Source organism: Scyliorhinus torazame, chromosome 8 (genome assembly GCF_047496885.1).
Source record: "Scyliorhinus torazame isolate Kashiwa2021f chromosome 8, sScyTor2.1, whole genome shotgun sequence".
In the NCBI taxonomy this organism is placed as follows: Eukaryota; Metazoa; Chordata; class Chondrichthyes; order Carcharhiniformes; family Scyliorhinidae; genus Scyliorhinus; species Scyliorhinus torazame.
Window position 1 is genome coordinate 140,517,431 of NC_092714.1, and position 22,134 is coordinate 140,539,564.

Consider the following 22,134-nt stretch of genomic DNA (forward strand, 5'->3'; position numbering starts at 1 on the left):
ACATTGTAACTTTAAATTCTGTCAACCTGGGTGATAATCATGCTTTGTGTACAACTATAATTAATTCCAGGTTCATTGGGGACAGTTGTGAAGAACGATTGAAGCCACTAAATTAATTTTTAGTGGAAGACAGGCTGCGAGGAGACATGTGGGCGTCATTCTCCGACCCCCCAGCGGCCTGTCCCGCCGGCGTGGATTAAACCACCTTTTCAACGGCGGGACAAGGCGGCGTGGGCAGGCTCCGGGGTCCTGCGGGGGCGCGGGGCGATCTGGCCCCGGGGGGTGCCCCCACGGTGGCCTGGCCCGCGATCGGGGCCCACCGATCCGCGGGCGGGCCTGTGCCGTGGGGGCACTCTTTTCCTTACGCCTCCGCCACGGTCTCCACCATGGCGGAGGCGGAAGAGACTCCCTCCACTGCGCATGCGTGGGAAACTGCTAGTCGGCGGACATCGTGCCGTTTCGGGAGAATTTCGCCCATGATTTGGATCTTCATGAACAATAAAAGGCATGGATGAGGTTGAAGGAAGCAAATTATTTCATTTGCGCAACAAGCTTTGCACAATATGTTCCAGATATCATTAAAACTTTTAATTCCCCCATAGAATACTCAACTTGTGGACATAAACATCAAGAGAAGGGAGTTAATTTGAAGCCAATTGATACCTTTTAAAAGAAGCTGGATTAATGGGCGAAATTCTCCCCCAACGGCGTGATGTCCGCCGACTGGCGCCAAACAGGGCGCCAATCATACGGGCATCGCACCAGCCCAAAGGTGAGGAAAGCTCCACATCTTTGGCGGCCTAGCCCCAACATTGAGGGGCTAGGCCGACGCCGGAGGGATGTCCGCCCCGCCAGCTGGCGAAAATGGCGTTTGTTGCCCCGCCAGCTGGCGCGGAAATGCGGCGCATGCGCGGGAGCGTCAGCGGCCTCTGTCAGTTACCCGCGCATGCGCAGTGGGGAGAGTCTCTTCCGCCTCCGCCATGGTGGAGGCCGTAGCGGAGGCGGAAGGGAAAGAGTGCCCCCACGGCACAGGCCCGCCCGCGGATCGGTGGGCCCCGATCGCAGGCCAGGCCACCGTGGGGGCACCCCCCGGGGTCAGATCGCCCCGCGCCCCCCCCAGGACCCCGGAGCCCACCCACGCCGCCTGGTCCCGCCGGTAAATACCAGGTTTGATTTACGCCGGCGGGACAGGCAATTTCTGGGCGGGACTTCGGCCCATCCGGGCCGGAGAATCCAGCGGGGGGTCCCGCCAACTGGCGCGGCCCGATTCCCGCCCCCGCCCAATCTCCGGTACCGGAGACTTTGGCGGGGGCGGGGAATGGATTCACGGCGGCCTACGGCCATTCTCCGACCCGGCGGGGGGTCGGAGAATGACGCCTAATATCTGTCGAGATGGGGAATGGAAATATGGGGTGTCATTCTCCGACCCCCCAGAGGGTCGGAGAATGGCCGTTGGCCGCCGTGAATCCCGCCCCCGCCGGTTGCCGAAGTCTCCGAAGGGAGAAAAGTCGGCGGGGCGTTAATGGCGCTGCTGACTTCGGAGAATGGCACGGGTCTGCGCAAGGCAGCCAATTTTGGGCCTGCCGATATTCTCCCTTCCGGATGGGCCGAAGTCCGGTCGACGTGATGACCGTTCACGTCGACGTAAATTAAACCTCCTTTTCATCGGCATGACCCTGTGCTCCAGGTTCACGCCGACCAGCGTGGAGGTGAGTGACGGCCTGGGGGGTTGGCTCTGGGCAGGCGATGGCGTGGCCGCAGTCTGAATGTGTGGGGAGAGGTGTGTCTCGGGTTGTGTGTGTGTGTGTGCGGCGGGGGGGGCGGTGGTTAGAGTGGGCTGGGCTCCGGGGGAGTGCCGGGAGGGGGGTCCGTGCCGGGGAGGAGGTTGGGGTCCGTGCCGGGGAGGAGGTTGGGGGGTGGTCCGTGCCGGGGAGGGGGATTGGGGGTCCGTGCTGGGGAGGAGGTTGGGGTCCGTGCCGGGGAGGAGGTTGGGGGGGTCCGTGCCGGGGAGGAGGTTGTGGGGGGGGGGGGTCCGTGCCGGGGAGGGGGATGGGGGGTCCGTGCCGGGGAGGAGGTTGGGGTCCGTGCCGGGGAGGAGGTTGGGGGGTCCATGCGGGGAGGAGGTTGGGGGGGGGGTCCGTGCCGGGGAGGGGGATGGGGGGTCCGTGCCGGGGAGGAGGTTGGGGTCCGTGCCGGGGAGGAGGTTGGGGGGGTCCGTGCCGGGGAGGGGGATGGGGGGTCCGTGCCAGGGAGGAGGTTGGGGTCCGTGCCGGGGAGGAGGTTGAGGGGGGATCCGTGCCGGGGAGGGGGATGGGGGGTCCGTGCCGGGGAGGAGCTTGGGGACCGTGCCGGGGAGGAGGTTGGGGTCCGTGCCGGGGAGGGAGATGGGGTGTCCGTGCCGGGGAGGGGGATGCGAGGGCAAGTGAGTTGGTCCACCTGGCCAGGTGCCAGCCTCCAACAGTTGGACCCATGCGGTCCATGCCACCTGGCTGGGGGGAGGAGGGGATATGGGCAATGATGACATGTCGTCGTTCCCCTTCCCCCCACCAGGCCGTCATGTTTTCCGATCATCCAGCGATGTTGGCCGCCGTGGCGGCAGCCGCTAATGTCTATGTTGCCCTGGATGAGGAGGAGGAGGAGGAGGAGTAGGAGGAGGGTGCCAGAGAGGCGGCGCAGGCTGCCGCAGAGGGACAGACGGCAGCCGCCCAGGCTGGAGGGACACCTGACCGCCAGGACGAGGAGGGGGAGGAGGACGTCGCGGCCCCACGGCAACGGAGGCACCCGAGGGCGCCCCGTGTGTACTGGCCCCGGCAGTCATACCAGGACCTCACGGACCGGGAATGCAGGAGGAGCCTCCGGATGAGGCGGGAAACCGTGGCACACATCTGCCACCTGCTGGCACACCTGTCACCGCGTGGCACTGGCGGGGGACACCCTCACCCCGTGTCCGTCAAGGTTACGGTGGCCCTGAACTTTTATGCAACGGGGTCATTCCAGGCACCGAGTGGGGACTTGTCTGGCATAATGCAGACATCGGTGCATCGGTGCATCAGGGCAGTGACAGTTGCCCTATATGCCATGGCGCACTGCTACATCCGCTTCCCTGTGGACCGGGCCAGCCAAGATGCCTGGGCCGTGGGCTTCTCTGCCGTGGCCGGGTTCCCCATGGTCCAGGGCGCGATTGATGGGATGCACGTCGCCGTGCGGCCACCTGCAGATAACAGGGCCGTGTTCACCAATAGGAAGGGGACCTATTCGATGAACGTACAGGTGGTCTGCGACCACCGCATGATGATCCTGCAAGTCTGCGCCCGATACCCAGGCAGTGTACACGACTCATACGTGTTGTCGCGGTCATCCATCCCCAGCATGTACGAGGGACGCCATTCCCGGCTGAGGGGCTGGTTGCTGGGCGACAGGGGCTACCCATTGCGATCGTGGCTGATGACGCCTATACGGAGGCCACGCAATGAGCCGGAGAACCGCTACAATGATGCCCATGTAGCGTCAAGGGGAGTGATCGAGAGGTGCTTTGGCGTGCTGAACATGCGTTTCAGGTGCCTGGACCTCTCTGGGGGCGCCCTCCAGTATCGGTCAGATAGGTTCGGCCGCATCATTGTGGTGTGCTGCGTCCTGCACAACATAGCCCAGCAGAGGGGCGATGTGCCGTAGGCAGAGGAGGGCGGAGTGGAGGAGCAGCAGGAAGAGGCGCAGTCCTCCCCAGATGAGGGGGATGGGGGTAATGGTCAGGGCAGACGGGGTAGACACAGGCGGGTGGCTGTCCACCGTTACCGGCTGGCCCAGCGGGCACGGGACAGACTGATAGCCGCCCGCTTCACTGACTAGATGGGCGTGGGAATCGGGTAGTATGGCCACAGACCGCACACCATGGCAACAGCCGACCACCCACACCTCCCACCCATCCACCCACCTAGCACGCTCACCCCCCTCCCCAACCCCACCCACCCCACCCGCATGCACACCACTCCCCCCCATTGCCAATCCACCTGCGGCACAACGGGCCGGGCTCACACAGTTGCGGGTGGACGCGTGTCTATTGCAGGCAATGGAGGATGATGACAACCCGCCCTGCGGTGAGCTCCTGGCTCCACATCGTTGGACTATGTCTGACCCATGGCCACAGTACCACCATCCACCCGGACCATCCCTGCATGCGGCTGTGACACTGCAGCGCACGGTCCCGTCCTCTGCCCGGGGAGATGTTGATGGCGGCCCAGGGGGAACGGGGCAGACTCACCTGGGGCTGAGGTAAGACCACCCCTCACACACACACTTGCGCTCAACGTACATGACACCCCCGCACGCTTTGGACAGAGCACAAAGGCAGCTTCTGTAGGTGTAACATTGACTTTAATAACCAAAGGAGATCATGCACGTGCCCTAGCCCCTAAAACTCACCTGTGCCCTACACCCGTGCCAACTTACTCAGTGTCTAATTGTTTGGCCTTACGGGCCCTTTGACTACGTCTACGTGGTTCCCCAGACGGTACAGCAGAACTGGGGGTGGACACCTGTGATTCCTGCCCTCTGACACTGGATCCCTTTGGCGGCCGTTTCCTGGGGCGTCCTGGCCTAGATGGGCCAGGCTGCGGCCCGGGAAACTGGGATGGCGAGCTGCCTGCCTGTCCTGCCCGTTGCCCACCCGATGCACCTGGGACGGAAGGGGGGGAGTCCGAGGTGTCGCGGTGTTCCAGGACCTCCCCTACAGGGGGAGCCGGGACGGACCACACCACCTCCTCCTCCCTCGGGGTGCCCGATGGCCCCCAGGCCTCTACATGGGTGGGGGATGCGAACGGACTGGCCATCCGACGCCCCCCCGACATCTGGCGCTGCCAGTCCTGGAGGCCCGTGCTGGTATCGACAGGGGTCTGCAGTTTTGCAGCCATGGAGCCCAGGGGGTTGGCAAACCCTGTCTGTGACAGTGCGACGCCGGCTCGCACATGGCCACTGACGCCGATGCCCTCAGCGATGGCCTGCAGAGACTGGGCCATGGCCTGCAGAGGCTGGGCCATGGCCTGCTGAGACTGGGCTATGCTGTTGAGCGCCTCTGCCATCTGGCGCTGGCACTGGCTCATGGCCTCCTGTGAGAGGGCAGCCATGTCCTGGGCCACAGACGCCGCCTGCACGGAAAGCCCCAGGCCTCGCAAACCGTTCCCCATGTCTGACACCGTCGCACCCATTGCCTCCACCGTGGACACCACCCGTGCGGTGTCGGCCTGGGTGGCACGTATGACCGGCACCACTTCCAGCTCCTGGACGCGGGTGGACTCCTCCACCTGCGACTGCAGCCGGCGCAAGCCGGCTGTCACCCTCTTCGCTCGTCTCCGGGTCGGTGGTTGCATCGGATCTATGTGTGGGTGTGGTAACTCCAGGAACCCGGGATCCATCTGGGCGGCAGATGTTCGCTTGGGCTGGGCTGCCCTCCGACCGCCCGGCCCCTCTGCTGCTCCTACCTCCACCTGCTGTACCGGGACGGCTGTGTTGTGCGCACCAGTGAGTGTACCAGACGCCTCATCACTAAAGTGCCCAACCGAGGTGAGTGTTTCTGCGATGGTGGAGGGTGTTGGTGACAGCAGTGGCGTTGTGTCGTGCTCTTCGTCCCACTCTGAGTCCATGGCACTTTGGGGTGGGGGTTCGTCTCCACCCATCCACTCTGAGTCACTGTCCGGTATTTCGTCTTCCTGGGTAATGCTGTCCTGGGTAGGGGTGTCCTGGGTAGTGGTGTCCTGGGTAGTGGTGTCCTGGGTAGTGGTGTCCTGGGTAGTGGTGTCCTGGCTCGGATGTGACGGGGGCCTGTGGCTGCCCCCCTCGTCGCTGGGTGGTCGCTCCCGCACGTGACGGGGGTGTCGTCTCCCTGTTGCTCCAGGTCTCTCCGTCTCCCGTGGTGTGCGAGGGGCATCCTGCGGGCGTCGCATGCTGGAGGGTCCGGGTCTCTCTGTCTCCCGTGGCCTCCGAGGGGCATCCTGCGGGCGTCGCATGCTGGAGGGTCCGGGTCTCTCTGTCTCCCGTGGCCTCCGAGGGGCATCCTGCGGGCGTCGCATGCTGGAGGGTCCGGGTCTCTCCGTCTCCCGTGGCCTCCGAGGGGCATCCTGCGGGAGGTGTGCATCTGCGGGGATGGGTGCCTGGACGTTTGCTCCTGCGATACACAATGAAGCATGCATGGTTAGACATCATGCAGTGATCAGGTGATATGGGGGAGGGGGATATAGGGGAGGGGGGATATGGGGACGGGCTGTCGGTGGCTCACTTGCTAGTACGCCCCTGACCTCTGCATCAGCAACCTCCCGGTCGTCAGGTCCGCCAGCCAGTTCCAGGGCCCTTTCCTCGTGTTCGGTCAGTGGCCTCTCATCAGCGGGGCCTCCTCCAGTCCTCACATGCTCCCTATTGTTGTGTGCGCGCTTCTCCTGTGGGGGGGGGGGGGGCGGTGGTGGCAGGGGTAAAAGGCAACACTGTTAGGCAGGTATATGAATGCACGCCATCGGTTGCGCGTGCATTGCAGAGGTTAAGGTTAGGGCTGGATTCACTTGGGCATATGGGGGATATGGGGAAGGGTGGATATGGGGGAGGGGGGTAATGGGGAGGGGGAATATGGGGGAGGGGGATATTGGGGAGGTGCGATATGGGGGAGGGGGGATATGGGGGATATGGGGAGGGGGGATATGGGGGATATGGGCGAGAGGGGATATGGGGGAGGGTGGATATGGGGGAGGGGGATGTGGGGGAGGGGGGATATGGGGAGGGGGGATATGGGGAGGGGGGATATGGGGAGGGGGGATATGGGGGAGGGGGGATATTGGGGAGGGGGGATGTGGGGGATATGGGGGAGGGGGGATATGGGGAGGGGGGATATGGGGGAGGGGGGATATGGCGGAGGGGGGATATGGGGGATATGGGGGAGGGGGGATATGGGGAGGGGAGATATGGGGGATATGGGGAGGGGGGATATGGGGGAGGGGGGATATGGGGGAGGGGGGATATGGGGGTGGGGGGATATGGGGGAGGGGGGATATGGGGGAGGGGGGATATGGGGAGGGGGGATATGGGGGAGGGGGGAATTGGGGGATATGGGGGAGGGGGGATATGGGGGATATGGGGTAGGGGGGATATGGGGGAGGGGGGATATGGGGAGGGGGATGAGGGGGAGGGGGGATATGGGGGAGGGGATGTGGGGGAGGGGGGATATGGGGGATATGGGGGAGGGGGGATATGGGGAGGGGGGATATGGGGAGGGGGGATATTGGGGAGGGGGGATATGGGGAGGGGGGATATGGGGAGGGGGATATGGGGAGGGGGATATGGGGAGGGGGGATATGGGGGAGGGGGATATGGGGGAGGGGGGATATTGGGGAGGGGGATATGGGGGATATGGGGGAGGGGGGATATTGGGGAGGGGGATATGGGGGAGGGGGATATCGGGGATATGGGGGAGGGGGGATATGGGGGAGGGGAATATGGGGGAGGAGGGATATAGGGGAGGGGGATATGGGGAGGGGGATATGGGGGAGGGGGGATGTGGGGGAGGGGGGATTTGGGGGAGGGGGAATGTGGGGGAGGGGGGATATGGGGAGGGGGATATGGGGGATATGGGGAGGGGGGATTTGGGGGAGGGGGGATATGGGGAGGGGGGATATGGGGGAGGGGTGATATTGGGGAGAGGGGATATGGGGGAGGGGGGATATGGGGGATAGGGGGAGGGGGGATATGGGGGAGGGGGGATATGGGGGATATGGGGGAGGGGGTTATGGGGATATGGGGAGGGGGGATATGGGGGAGGGGGGATATGGGGGAGGGGGATGTGGGGGAGGGGGGATATGGGGGAGGGGGGATATGGGGGAGGGGTGATATGGGGGAGGCGGGATATGGGGGAGGGGGATATTGGGGAGGGGGGATATGTGGGATATGGGGGAGGGGGGATATGGGGGAGGGGGGATATGGGGGAGGAGGGATATGGGGAAGGGGGATATGGGGGATATGGGAGAGGGGGATATGGGGGAGGGGGACGTGGGGGAGGGGGGATATGGGGAGGGGGGATGTGGGGGAGGGGGGATATGGGGGAGGGGGGATGTGGGGGAGGTGGGGATATGGGGGAGGGGGATATGGGGGATATGGCGGAGGGGGGATATGGGGGAGGGGGGATATGGGGAGGAGGGATGTGGGGGAGGGGGGATATGGGGCAGGGGGGATATGGGGGAAGGGGGGATATGGGGGAGGGGGGATATGGGGGAGGGGGGATATGGGTGAGGGAGGGATATGGGGGATATGGGGGAGGGGGGATATTGGGGATATGGGGGAGGGGGGATATGGGTGTGGGAGGGATATGGGGGATATGGGGGAGGGGGGATATGGGGGAGGGGTGATATGGGGGAGTGGGGATATGGGGGAGGGGGGGATATGGGGAGGGGGGATATGGGGGAGGGGGGGATATGGGTGAGGGGGGTATATGGGGGAGGCTCACCCTGCCTGCTATGACGAGGTCGTTCACCTTCTTTTGGCACTGGGTGCCTGCCCGTGGTGTCAGGGCCGCAGCGGTGACGGCCTCTGCCACTTCCCTCCACAGACGGCGGCTGTGGCGTGGGGCAACTCTGCGGCCGTGCCCGGGATACAGGGCGTCCCTCCTCTGCTCCACCGCGTCCAGGAGCGCCTCCACATCGCGTGACTCGAACCTCGGGGCTGAGCGGCGGCCAGCCATCCAGTCGGGTGTTCCGGTCGGGTGTTCCGGTCGGGTGGGGGGGAGCAGCGCGGCCTTATGAGCCGTCACGCCGTGCGGCGCGTATGACGTTGCACGGCGTGAACCACGTGCGCAAGCGCGGATCCCGTTACGTCGCTGCTAGCCCATTTCAGGCCGGAGACTTTCGACCCATTTTTCCGATGTGACGCAAGTCGGATTGACGCTGTTTTTTGCGCCGATCGGCGGACTTTGCGCCGATAACGGAGAATTTTGCCCATTATCTTAATTGTATGAATTTGTTCAGGAAGGCTGACGCAGCACCAATGGCTCTCTAAAGTAGGGGATTCGCAGGAGGTGTGGGATAGAACTCCAGAATAGAATGGACATGGGCTTGATTGTCAGGTGGGACATGTACTGAGAGGGGGAGGTCTGACGTTTGCTCTGTGGGCCCTTCAGTGGCTTTCCTAATGCAGCCAACTCATTATAATTTACTTCAAAGTTCCCCATCCGATTAGTGGCAACAGCATGTGAACGTGGAGGACACAACCTCAACTCCAGGATTCAAGGGGTCAATCCAAAGATCTCAATTCCAGCACCAAGAGTGGAAGAATTCTCAGTCTGCAATCAGGCCGCTTAAAGCCTGTGCCTTGTTCCGTGGTGTGAAGAATCAGGGGCGTCATTCTCCGACCCCCCAGCGGGTCGGAGAATGGCCGTTGGCCGCCGTGAATCCCGCCCCTGCTGGTTGCCGAAGTCTCCGGCAACGGATATTCGGCGGGGGCGGGAATCGGGCCACGCCGGTTGGCGGGCCCCCCCGCTGGATTATCCGGCCCGGTTGGGCCGAAGTCCCGCCGATAAATTGCCTGTCCCGCCGGCGTGGATTAAACCACCTTTTCAACGGCGGGACAAGGCGGCGTGGGCGGGCTCCGGGGTCCTGGGGGGGAATTTTGCATAAATCGCAAGATTGGGGACTTCCGATGAAGGCCGATGAACGAATGGAGGGAGTTCCTAACGCAGGAACTCCAGGAGCTCAAGGCTGCCATCAAAACAGAGATGATGACAACGGTAAATGTGGCAATGGCGGAGGTGCTGGTGTAAGGTTTTCGGGCAATTCGGCCTTTTTGGACTGCCCAAGGATAAAACCTAGAGACTGTAAACTGACTTTTCAGCCAAGAGAACGTAACCAGATTTCCCAGCAGGCTTGATCCGCTGAGCTGAGTAGGGGCATAGGTATTTACAAACCCCCCCTGAGGAGCTACAAGGAAGAAGGAGCCAGACAACTAGATGAGATTAAAACACAGACAAAGGGGCATGGTAATGCTGTAAGGGGCCTGCCTGCAAGCAGGACAATGGGATGGTCATAGCCCCATGCAGATGTAAATGACTTGGCCTCCACCAGAGCAGAATCCAATCAACACCCCATCAACATAGCAGCGATCTCCAGAGCAGATGGAAGACTTTGAAAATCTTCAAGGGAGCTCAACCTCGTTATCTCAAAAGGCAGACTGGAGGCGGACCTAGGGGAGGTACTCCTATCTTGACAGGTCTGACCGGCTCAAAGGGGGCAGGACCAGCGGGAACTTTAAACCTTATGGATTCAATGCAAAAGGGGCTGGCCGAACACAGGAAAAAGCCAGGTAAAACGGATATAAAAGGGGCTGTGTTTCGATTGAGGGGCTCTTGGCTCGACCTCTCCACCTTTGACTTGACCTCTGCAGCCTGTGACCGTAAGTACCCTGCAGCAGCTTGCGAAGCTCCCTTGACTTTGATAGTGGTTGAGGCTTTGGGGAAGGGGACTTGATTTGTGTTCTGTGTCATTGCTAAAACTGTGTAACAATAAGATTTTCGTTGTGTCCGTTATAGTACTTTCTGAATAGACTTAGTTTGTGTTAGAGTTTAAGATTTTATTATAATTTCTTCTGTTTGATGATTTTGACCTGGGTTTTGCAATAAACCTTGATTTGCTGATAATTGGAGTCGTTTAAATTCTTCAATCTCTCACCAGCGATCTCTGACCAAGTCATTGTTAAAATATTCCTCACCTTAATTCCGGGTTCAAGAATCTAGGGTCATCTTGAGCGATTCACTCAGGACAGGCTGCTGGTTAGGTAATAAACAGCAGTGTCCTATTCTCTCTCTTGGGAAAGCTACTCCAGCGAAGTAGGAACCGGGTGGGTGTTGCACCACCGGCAAGAGAGAGAATCACCTGGGCATTGGTGGGGGTCTGGATATCTGTGTGATATAAGCCTCAGGCTTCCGGTTAGGGATAAACGGCAGGCTTGATCCAGTGCTCTCTCCCGTGGAGGTGTCCCAGTGCGGCATCCCCTGGCCTCTGAAGTTTCAGTGCCAGCTGGAGAGAGACACACACAGATACTCAAACCCCAGATATCGGCCCAGTAGTGGAGTAGCAGAGATGGCACCCTCTACACTGGTCACCGTATATGCGACACTGGAAAAGGCAGAAAGGCGACTGGAGACTCAGGAAGTGATGATCTGGGAGCTGGAGAAGGCCTCGACTGACCAGAGCGCTCGGGTTACCGTGCTGGTGACGGAAATGGCAAGGTTGGTGGCAACGTGAAGGACGCTAAAAGGGAACGTCGAGGATCAAGAAAATTGGTCGCGATGCCAGAGCCTCCGCATTGTGGGCCTACCAGAGGGAACCGAGGGCAAGAATCCTACGGAATATGTGGCCCAAATGGTAGGCAAACTGGTGGGAAGGGAAAGCTTCCCTAACCCTCCAGCAGTAGACAGAGCCCATAGGTCACTCCCACTAAAGCCCAACAGCCGCACGTCATCATTGTGAAGCTGCACCGGTACCAAGACCGAGAAGGGATCTTACACTGAGCGAGACACACAAGGTCCTGCAACTGGGAGGGTCGCTCGATCCGGGTGTATCAGGATACTGGGGCAGACCTGGCCAAGCGCCGGGCAGAATTTAACAAAGCCAAGAAGGCCCTTTATAAAAACGAGGTACGGTTCGGAATGCTGTACCCCGTCAAGCTCTGGGTGACGTTCCAGGACAGGGAATACTATTTCATCACACCGGCGGATGCAGATAAGTTCATCCACAAACATGGGCTGGGAAGACAACAATGCAGCCAGCATTGAACCAGATACCTCACCTCATCGAGGCACTGGGAGACTATTTGCACAGAACCGTCGCAGGCAAAGTTCATATAATTGCTGGCCTTGGAAAACAAGATCACTTGTCTTATTATTTGGGGTGGCTGATTGGGAGATCCTGCATAGGTCACCAGCAGAGCCCTGAAAAGATCCTGAGGTAAAGAATATTGAGGGTGGTGATGGCTTTGACAACCACTGGTAACGGGTGACCACCAGATCCAGTAGGCAGTAGGTCTATGCCCAGCGAGGGTAATAACACGAGCTTCCTTAGACAATGCTATTCTCACAGGTTAGGAAAGCTGATCCTTCACCTGTTGACACTATGCACTCAACATGGCCTCCTGCAAGCTGCACCTCTTCCCTCTCTCTTTCTTCTGCTCACCCTTTCTGCTCCTCTACTCTTGCTGCTGCTCCATTCTCTCTGCCACCCCCACTCTCACTGCTCCTGCTCCCTTTCTCTGCCACCCCTCGCTGATCCTGCTATCCTTCCTTTGCCACCCCCCTGTCATGATATTCAAACATACATCATAACACATACATAATGACAGACAGAGCAACGGACCAATTAGTACACATAACACGACAGCCAATCACAGACAAGAGCAGACACAGTATAAAACAAGAAACACGACACCTCCTGGGCAGTCCATCTGGAGACGGCACATGGCCAGGACCTCAAAGCAAGACACTCACACAGTCACAACGTGCTGAGTACCAAGTCAGATGTATAAATAGTTGAATGGAATAAAACTGCGTTGTACCAATCGCAACCGTGTTGGTTCGTCTGTACCTCAGAGCACCCAACACTTCACCCCCCCCCCCCCCCCCCCCCCCCCCCAGCCCCTGTTCCTTCTCCACCCTCTCTCTGCTCCTCCCTCTTTCTGTTGCACCCCCCTCTCTCTGATCCTTCTCCCTTCTCAGCTTGTGCTCTCCTCTCCAACCTGCCGCTACAGGTCTGTAACCAGCAAACTGCTACTGTTCCTGATGCAGTTGCTGGTCACTTTGGCCCTTGTCTAATTCAGCTTAAGTGAGAACAATCGTACTCTGAGAGATCAAACCTTGCATGGGGAGCAAGTAAACTCTGTGAGCACACTTCCACACTAGCAGGTCGAAACGCAGCCGTGAGTACTGGATATTTCTTACTCTATATCCCAAGCTTGTCTCAGCCCCCTCAATTGCCACTTGTGAGTTTCAGGAAGGATATGACATTAAAGTCAGACATCTAGGGAAGCACGGTGGCACAACGATTAGCACTGCTGCCTTACGACGTCGAGGTCCTAAGTTCGATCCCGGCTCTGGATCACTGACTGTGTGGAGTTTGCACATTCTCCCCATGTTTGCGTGGGTTTCGCCCCCACTACCCAAAGATGTGCAGGGTAGGTGGATTGGCTACCCAAAGATGTGCAGGGTAGGTGGATTGGCCATGATAAATTGTCCCTTAATTGGATAAAAAAAAGAATTGGGTACTCTAAATTTTAAAAAAAGTCAAACATCTGTATCAATATTGCTTGAATTGGGCGATTAGTATTTGTTGGTTGGCAAGATGCTTCTCTGGAGGGGTGGGCATAGATGCAGCCTAATGCACTGGCTTGGAGTCATCTTTGTGATGCCCTGTCAATTGCCCCAGCTTTAATCCCCACCCACTCTCAAACCTACACACTCCACCATATTAACATTCTTCCCTGGACTCTGGATGGAGCAGGCCTGATAAGCAGGATGACCTTTTCTTGCCTTGGATCTTGTCCCATTATTTGTAAAGTATCTCAGGTCAGTAAGTGTGACTGACTGTTGGGAAATTACTACTTTAAATGATGAAGTACCAGTCGAAGAGTTGGTCAGAGCTTTGGGGATGTGCACATTTGTGACAGTGGCCTGGTAATTGTACAACAAAGTCAAACTGTACTTAAAGGACAGGGAGAAAAAAATGCTCAGGTGGTGACCAGCTGAGATTGCAACCATCTCCCTCAAAGGCCCTTAGAAATTCCAGGCAAGTCCAGGTCCTGGGCTAGTCGCACAGCCTCTGTGGAGAGAGGAATGGGTTAACACTTCGTCTGTGGCCTTTCATAAAGTCCTGAAACATTCGCTCTATTTCCTTCTGCACAGTTGCTGACAGAACTGCTAAGCATTTCCAACATTCTCTGTTCACAGTTCAGATTTCCAGTATCCACAGTGTCTTCCTTTTATACTTAGGCCTAATCTGCCTCACAGTTGTGTCAGGCCCAAACATTTAGAGATTCTTTCTTTGTCTTAGAACATAGAACGATACAGCGCAGTATAGGCCCTTCGGCCCACGATGTTGCACCGAAACAAAAGCCATCTAACCTACACTATGCCATTATCATCCATATGCTTATCCAATAAACTTTTAAATGCCCTCAATGTTGGCGAGTTCACTACTGTTGCAGGTAGGGCATTCCACGGCCTCACCACTCTTTGTGTAAAGAACCTACCTCTGACCTCTGTCCTATATCTATTACCCCTCAGTTTAAAGCTATGTCCCCTCGTGCTAGCCATTTCCATCCGCGGGAGAAGGCTCTCACTGTCCACCCTATCTAACCCCCTGATCATTTTGTATGCCTCTATTAAGTCTCCTCTTAACCTTCTTCTCTCTAACAAAAACAACTTCAAGTCCATCAGCCTTTCCTCATAAGATTTTCCCTCCATACCAGGCAACATCCTGGTAAATCTCCTCTGCACCCGCTCCAAAGCTTCCACATCCTTCCTATAATGCGGTGACCAGAACTGTACGCAATACTCCAAATGCGGCCGTACCAGAGTTTTGTACAGCTGCAACATGACCTCATGACTCCGGAACTCAATCCCTCTACCAATAAAGGCCAACACTCCATAGGCCTTCTTCACAACCCCATCAACCTGGGTGGCAACTTTCAGGGATCTATGTACATGGACACGTAGATCCCTCTGCTCATCCACACTTCCAAGAACTTTACCATTAGCCAAATATTCCGCATTCCTGTTATCCCTTCCAAAGTGAACCACCTCACACTTCTCTACATTAAACTCCATTTGCCACCTCTCAGCCCAGCTCTGCAGCTTATCTATGTCCCTCTGTAACCTGCTACATCCTTCCGCACTGTCGACAACACCACAGACTTTAGTGTTGTCTGCAAATTTACTCACCCATCCTTCTGCGCCCTCCTCTAGGTCATTGATAAAAATGACAAACAGCAACGGACCCAGAACAGATCCTTGTGGTATGCCACTTGTAACTGAACTCCATTCTGAACATTTCCCATCAACCACCACCCTCTGTCTTCTTTCAGCTAGCCAATTTCTGATCCACATCTCTAAATCACCCTCAATCCCCAGCCTCCGTATTTTCTGCAATAGCCTACCGTGGGGAACCTTATCAAACGCTTTACTGAAATCCATATACACCACATCAACTGCTCTACCCTCGTCTACCTGTTCAGTCACCTTCTCAAAGAACTCGATAAGGTTTGTGAGGCATGACCTACCCTTCACAAAGCCATGCTGACTATCCCTGATCATATTATTCCTATCTAGATGATTATAAATCTTGTCTCTTATAATCCCCTCCAAGACTTTACCCACAACAGACGTGAGGCTCACCGGTCTATAGTTGCCGGGGTTGTCTCTACTCCCCTTTTTGAACAAAGGGACCACATTTGCTATCCTCCAGTCCTCTGGCACTATTCCTGTAGCCAATGATGACATAAAAATCAAAGCCAAAGGCCCAGCAATCTCTTCCCTGGCTTCCCAGAGAATCGTAGGATAAATCCCATCAGGCCCCGGGGACTTATCTATTTTCAACCTGTCCAGAATTGCCAACACCTCTTCCCTACGTACCTCAATGCCATCTATTCTAATAGCCTGGGTCTCAGCATTCTCCTCCACAACATTATCTTTTTCCTGAGTGAATACTGATGAAAAATATTCATTTAGTATCTCGCCTATCTCTTCAGACTCCACACACAACTTCCCATCCCTGTCCTTGACTGGCCCTACTCTTACCCTGGTCATTCTTTTATTCCTGACATACCTATAGAAAGCTTTTGGGTTTTCCTTGATCCTACCTGCCAAATACTTCTCATGTCCCCTCCTTGCTCGTCTTAGCTCTCTCTTTAGATCCTTCCTCGCGACCTTGTAACTATCAATTGCCCCAACTGAAACTTCACACCTCATCTTCACATAGGCCTCCTTCTTCCTCTTAACAAGAGATTCCACTTCTTTGGTAAACCACGGTTCCCTCGCTTGACGCCTTCCTCCCTGCCTGACCGGTACGTACTTATCAAGAACACGCAGTAGCTGTTCCTTGAACAAGCTCCACTTATCCAGTGTGCCCAACACTTGCAGCCTACTTCTCCAACCTATCCCCCCCAAGTCATGTCTAATGGCATCATAATTGCCCTTCCCCCAGCTATAACTCTTGCCCTGCGGTGTATACTTATCCCTTTCCATCACTAACGTAAACGTCACCGAATTGTGGTCACTGTCCCCAAAGTGCTCTCCTACCTCCAAATCCAACACCTGGCCTGGTTCATTACCCAAAACCAAATCCAAAGTGGCCTCGCCTCTTGTTGGCCTGTCAACATATTGTGTCAGGAAACCCTCCTGCACACATTGTACAAAAAACGACCCATCTAATGTACTCGAACTATATATTTTCCAGTCAATATTTGGAAAGTTAAAGTCTCCCATAATAACTACCCTGTTACTTTCCCTCTTATCCAGAATCATCTTCGCCATCCTTTCCTCTACATCCCTAGAACTATTTAGAGGCCTATAGAAAACTCCCAACAGGGTGACCTCTCCTTTCCTGTTTCTAACCTCAGCCCATACTACCTCGGAAGAAGAGTCCCCATCTAGCATCCTCTCCGCCACCGTAATACTGCTCTTGACTAGCAGCGCCACACCTCCCCCTCTTTTGCCTCCTTCTCTGAGCTTACTAAAACACCTAAACCCCGGAACCTGCAACATCCATTCCTGTCCCTGCTCTATCCATGTCTCCGAAATGGCCACAACATCAAAGTCCCAGGTACCAACCCACGCTGCCAGTTCCCCTACCTTGTTTCGTATACTCCTGGCATTGAAGTAGACACACTTCAAACCACCTACCTGAACACTGGCCCCCTCCTGCGAAGTCAAATCTGTGCTCCTGACCTCTATACTCTCATTCTCCCATACCCTAAAACTACAATCCAGGTCCATGCCCCTGCTGCATTAGTTTAAACCCCCCCAAAGAGCACTAACAAATCTCCCCCCCCCCCCAGGATATTTCTGCCCCTCAGGTTCAGATGCAGACCATCCTGTCTGTAGAGGTCCCACCTTCCCCAGAAAGAGCCCCAGTTATCCAGAAATCTGAATCCCTCCCGCCTGCACCATCCCTGTAGCCACGTGTTTAATTGCTCTCTCTCCCTATTCCTCATCTCATCATCACGTGGCACGGGCAACAACCCAGAGATAACAACTCTGTTTGTTCTCGTTCTGAGCTACCATCCTAGCTCCCTGAAAGCCTGCCTGACATCCTTGTCCCCTTTCCTACCTATGTCGTTAGTGCCAATGTGGACCACGACTTGGGGCTGCTCCCCCTCCCCCTTAAGGACCCAGAAAACACGATCCGAGACATCACGTACCCTTGCACCTGGGAGGCAACATACCAAACGTGAGTCTCTCTCGCTCCCACAAAATCTCCTATCTGTGCCCCTGACTATCGAGTCCCCAATTACTAATGCTCTGCTCCTCTCCCCCCTTCCCTTCTGAGCAACAGAGACAGACTCCGTGCCAGAGGCCCGTACCCCATGGCTTACCCCTGGTAAGTCCCCCCCCCACAAGTATCCAAAGCGGTATACTTGTTACTCAGGGGAACGACCGCAGGGGATCCCTGCACTGACTGCTTCTTCCCAGTCCCTCTTACAGTTACCCATCTATCTCCAATCTTTGGTGTAACTAATTCCCTGAAGCTTCTATCTATAACCCCCTCTGCCTCCCGAATGATCCGAAGTTCATCCAACTCCAGCTCCAGTTCCCTAACTCGGTCTTGGAGGAGCTGGAGATGGCTGCACTTCCTGCAGGTAAAATCAGCAGGGACACTAACGGCATCCCTCACCTCAAACATCCTGCAGGAGGAACATTGCACTCCCTTCCCTGCCATCACTCTAACCTCCAACCAAGATTTGGCTAATAAATCAATTTTAAAAACTTAAAAAAAAAATATATATATAATAAGGCACTTACCTCACACCAATGGGTTTTATTATTAGGTTAGAAGAGGAAGGATGCTGGTGGGAGACACTACACGTGTAGTGTCTCGGGTTTCCTCTCCACCAGAATTTATTGGTGGTGGTGGGGGGGGGGGGGGGGGGGGGGGGGGGGGGTGGAACCTTCCCAGAAGCCCGCGGGGCGAACTTCCGGTTCGAACTTCCGGTTCCCGCCTTAAAAAAAAAATTTTAAAAAAAAATAAAACAGCAAAGAAGAACAGAAACGGGACCAGGTAAGTGTTTCAAACTCAAATACTCACCCACCGGCAGCCCCCGCACGCCGCTCCCGCCGAAATTCTACTCTTCCTCCTTGGTTGTCTCTTGGGCGTATTCCACAGTGGGAGGCTAGAGTCTCTCTGATGCCAAGATGTCCATTTTGGCTGTGCAATCTTCATGGCACTGGTCCAGTCTTTAGAAAATTTTTCCCTAGCTCTGCGTTTATTGAATTAAATAAGAGGCTAAAAAAAAATCAATCAGTGATTCATGTGGGATATTTTTCTGTGGGCTTTGCAAATGGGATTGAGAGTGTTTGAAATTGTGTCACTGTAAGAAAGCTGTCAGACAATCTTAATTTGTCTTCTGGGGCGTCATTCTCCGACCCCCCAGAGGGTCGGAGAATGCCCGTTGGCCGCCGTGAATCACGCCCCCGCCCCCGCCGAAGTCTCCGAAGGGAGAAAAGTCGGCGGGGCGTTAATGGCGCCGCTGCCGCGGAGAATGTCACGGGTCTGCGCAAGGCAGCCGATTTTCAGCCTGCCGATATTCTCCCTTCCGGATGGGCCGAAGTCCCGTCGACGTGATGACCGTTCACGTCGACGTGAATCAAACCTCCTTTTCATCGGCGTGACCCGGTGCTCCAGGCTCACGCCGACCAGCGAGGAGGTGAGTGACGGCCTGGGGGGTTGGCTCTGGGCAGGAAATGGCGTGGCCGCAGACTGATTGCCTGAGGAGAGGTGTGTCTCGGCTTGTGTGTGTGTGTGCGGCGGGGGGGGGGCGGTGGTTAGAGTAGGCTGGGCTCCGGAAGAGTGCCGGGAGGGGGTCCGTGCCGGGATGGAGGTTGGGGGGGGGTCCGTGCCGGGGTGGAGGTTGGGGGTTGGGGGAGGGTCCGTGCTGGGGTGGAGGTTGGGGGTTGGGGGGTTCCGTGCTGGGGTGGAGGTTGGGGGTTGGAGGGGGGTCCGTGCTGGGGTGGAGGTTGGGGAGGGGGTCCGTGCCGGGGTGGAGGTTGGGGAGGGGGTCCGTGCCGGGGTGGAGGTTGGGGAGGGGGTCCGTGCCGGGGTGGAGGTTGGGGGGGGTCCGTGCTGGGGTGGAGGTTGGGGGTTGGGGGGGGTCCGTGCTGGGGTGGAGGTTGGGGGGGGTCCGTGCCGGGGTGGAGGTTGGGGGTTGGGGGGGGTCCGTGCCGGGGTGGAGGTTGGGGGTTGGGGGGGGTCCGTGCTGGGGTGGAGGTTGGGGGGGGTCCGTGCTGGGGTGGAGGTTGGGGGTTGGGGGGGGATCCGTGCTGGGGTGGAGGTTGGGGGTTGGGGGGGGTCCGTGCTGGGGTGGAGGTTGGGGGGGGGGTCCGTGCCGGGGTGGAGGTTGGGGGGGGGTCCGTGCCGAGGAGGGTGATGGGAGGGCAAGTGAGTTGGTCCACCTGGCCAGGTGCCAGCCTCCAACAGTTGGACCCATGCGGTCCATGCCACCTGGCTGGGGGGAGGAGGGGATATGGGCAATGATGACATGTCGTCGTTCCCCTCCCCCCCACCAGGCCGTCATGTTTTCAGATCATCCAGCGATGTTGGCCGCCGTGGTGGCAGCCGCTCATGTCTATGTTGCCCTGGATGAGGAGGAGGAGGAGGAGGAGGAGCGTGCCAGAGAGGCGGCGCAGGCTGCCGCAGAGGGGCAGGCGGCAGCCGCCCAGGCTGGAGGGACACCTGACCGACAGGACGAGGAGGGGGAGGAGGACGTCGCGGCCCCACGGCAACGGAGGCACCCGAGGGCGCCCCGTGTGTACCGGCCCCGGCAGTCATACCAGGACCTCACGGACCGGGAATGCAGGAGGAGTCTCCGGATGAGCCGGGAAACCGTGGCACACATCTGCCACCTGCTGGCACACCTGTCACCGCGTGGCACTGGCGGGGGACACCCTCTCCCCGTGTCCGTCAAGGTTACGGTGGCCCTGAACTTTTATGCAACGGGGTCATTCCAGGCACCAAGTGGGGACCTGTCCGGCATATCGCAGACATCGGTGCACCGGTGCATCCGGGCAGTGACAGATGCCCTTTATGCCATGGCGCATAAAATGGCGCTACATCCGCTTCCCCGTGGACCGGGCCAGCCAAGATGCCCGGGCCGTGGGCTTCTCTGCCGTGGCCGGGTTCCCCATGGTCCAGGGCGCGATCGATGGGATGCACGTCGCCGTGCGGCCACCTGCAGATAACAGGGCCGTGTTCACTAATAGGAAGGGGACCTATTCGATGAACGTACAGGTGGTCTGCGACCACCGCATGATGATCCTGCACGTCTGCGCCCGTCACCCAGGCAGTGTACACGACTCATTCGTGTTGTCGCGGTCATCCATCCCCGGCATGTACGAGGGACGCCATCCCCGGCTGAGGGGCTGGTTGCTGAGCGACAGGGGCTACCCATTGCGATCGTGGCTGATGACGCCTATACGGAGGCCACGCAATGAGCCGGAGAACCGCTACAATGATGCCCATGTAGCGACAAGGGGAGTGATCGAGAGGTGCTTTGGCGTGCTGAAGATGCGTTTCAGGTGCCTGGACCTCTCTGGGGGCGCCCTCCAGTATCGGTCAGATAGGGTCGGCCGCATCATTGTGGTGTGCTGCGTCCTGCACAACATAGCCCAGCAGAGGGGCGATGTGCCGCAGGCAGAGGAGGGCGGAGTGGAGGAGCAGCAGGAAGAGGCGCAGTCCTCCCCAGATGAGGGGGATGGGGGCAATGGTCAGGGCAGACGGGGTAGACACAGGCGGGTGGCTGTCCACTGTTACCGGCTGGCCCAGCGGGCACGGGACAGACTGATAGCCGCCCGCTTCACTGACTAGATGGGCGTGGGAATCGGGTAGTATGGCCACAGACCGCACACCATGGCAACAGCCGACCACCCACACCCCCCACCCATCCACCCACCCAGCGCCCTCACCCCCCTCCCCAACCCCACCCACCCCACCCGCATGCACACCACCCCCCCCCCATTGCCGATCCACCGGCGGCACAATGGGCCGGGCTCACACAGTTGCGGGTGGACGCGTGTCTATCGCAGGCCATGGAGGATGATGACAACCCGCCCTGCGATGAGCTCCTGGCTCTACATCTTTGGACTATGTCTGACCCATGGCCACAGTACCACCATCCACCCGGACCATCCCTGCATGCGGCTGTGACACTGCAGCGCACGGTCACGTCCTCTGCCCGGGGGATGTTGATGGCGGCCCAGGTGGAAGGGGACGGACCACACCATCTCCTCCTCCCTCGGGGTGCCCGATGGCCCCCAGGCCTCTACATGGGTGGGGGATGCGAACGGACTGGCCATCCGACGCCCCCCCGACATCTGGCGCTGCCAGTCCTGGAGGCCAATGCTGGTATCGACAGGGGTCTGCAGGTTTGCAGCCATGGAGCCCAGGGTGTTGGCAAACCCTGTCTGTGACAGTGCAACGCCGGCTCGCACATGGCCACTGGCGCCGATGCCCTCAGCGATGGCCTGCTGAGACTGGGCCATGGCCTGCAGAGACTGGGCCATGGCCTGCTGAGACTGGGCCATGGCCTGCTGAGACTGGGCCATGGCCTGCTGAGACTGGGCTATGGCGTTGAGCGCCTCTGCCATCTGGCGCTGGCACTGGCTCATGGCCTCCTGTGAGAGGGCAGCCATTTCCTGGGCCACAGACGCCGCCTGCACGGAAGGCCCCAGGCCTCGCAAACCGTTCCCCATGTCTGACACCGTCGCAACCATTGCCTCCACCGCAGACGCCACCCGTGCGGCGTCAGCCTGGGTGGCACGCATGACCGGGACCACTCCCAGCTCCTGGACGCGGGTGGACTCCTCCACCTGCGACCGCAGCCGCCGCAAGTCGCCCGTCACCCTCTTTGCTCGTC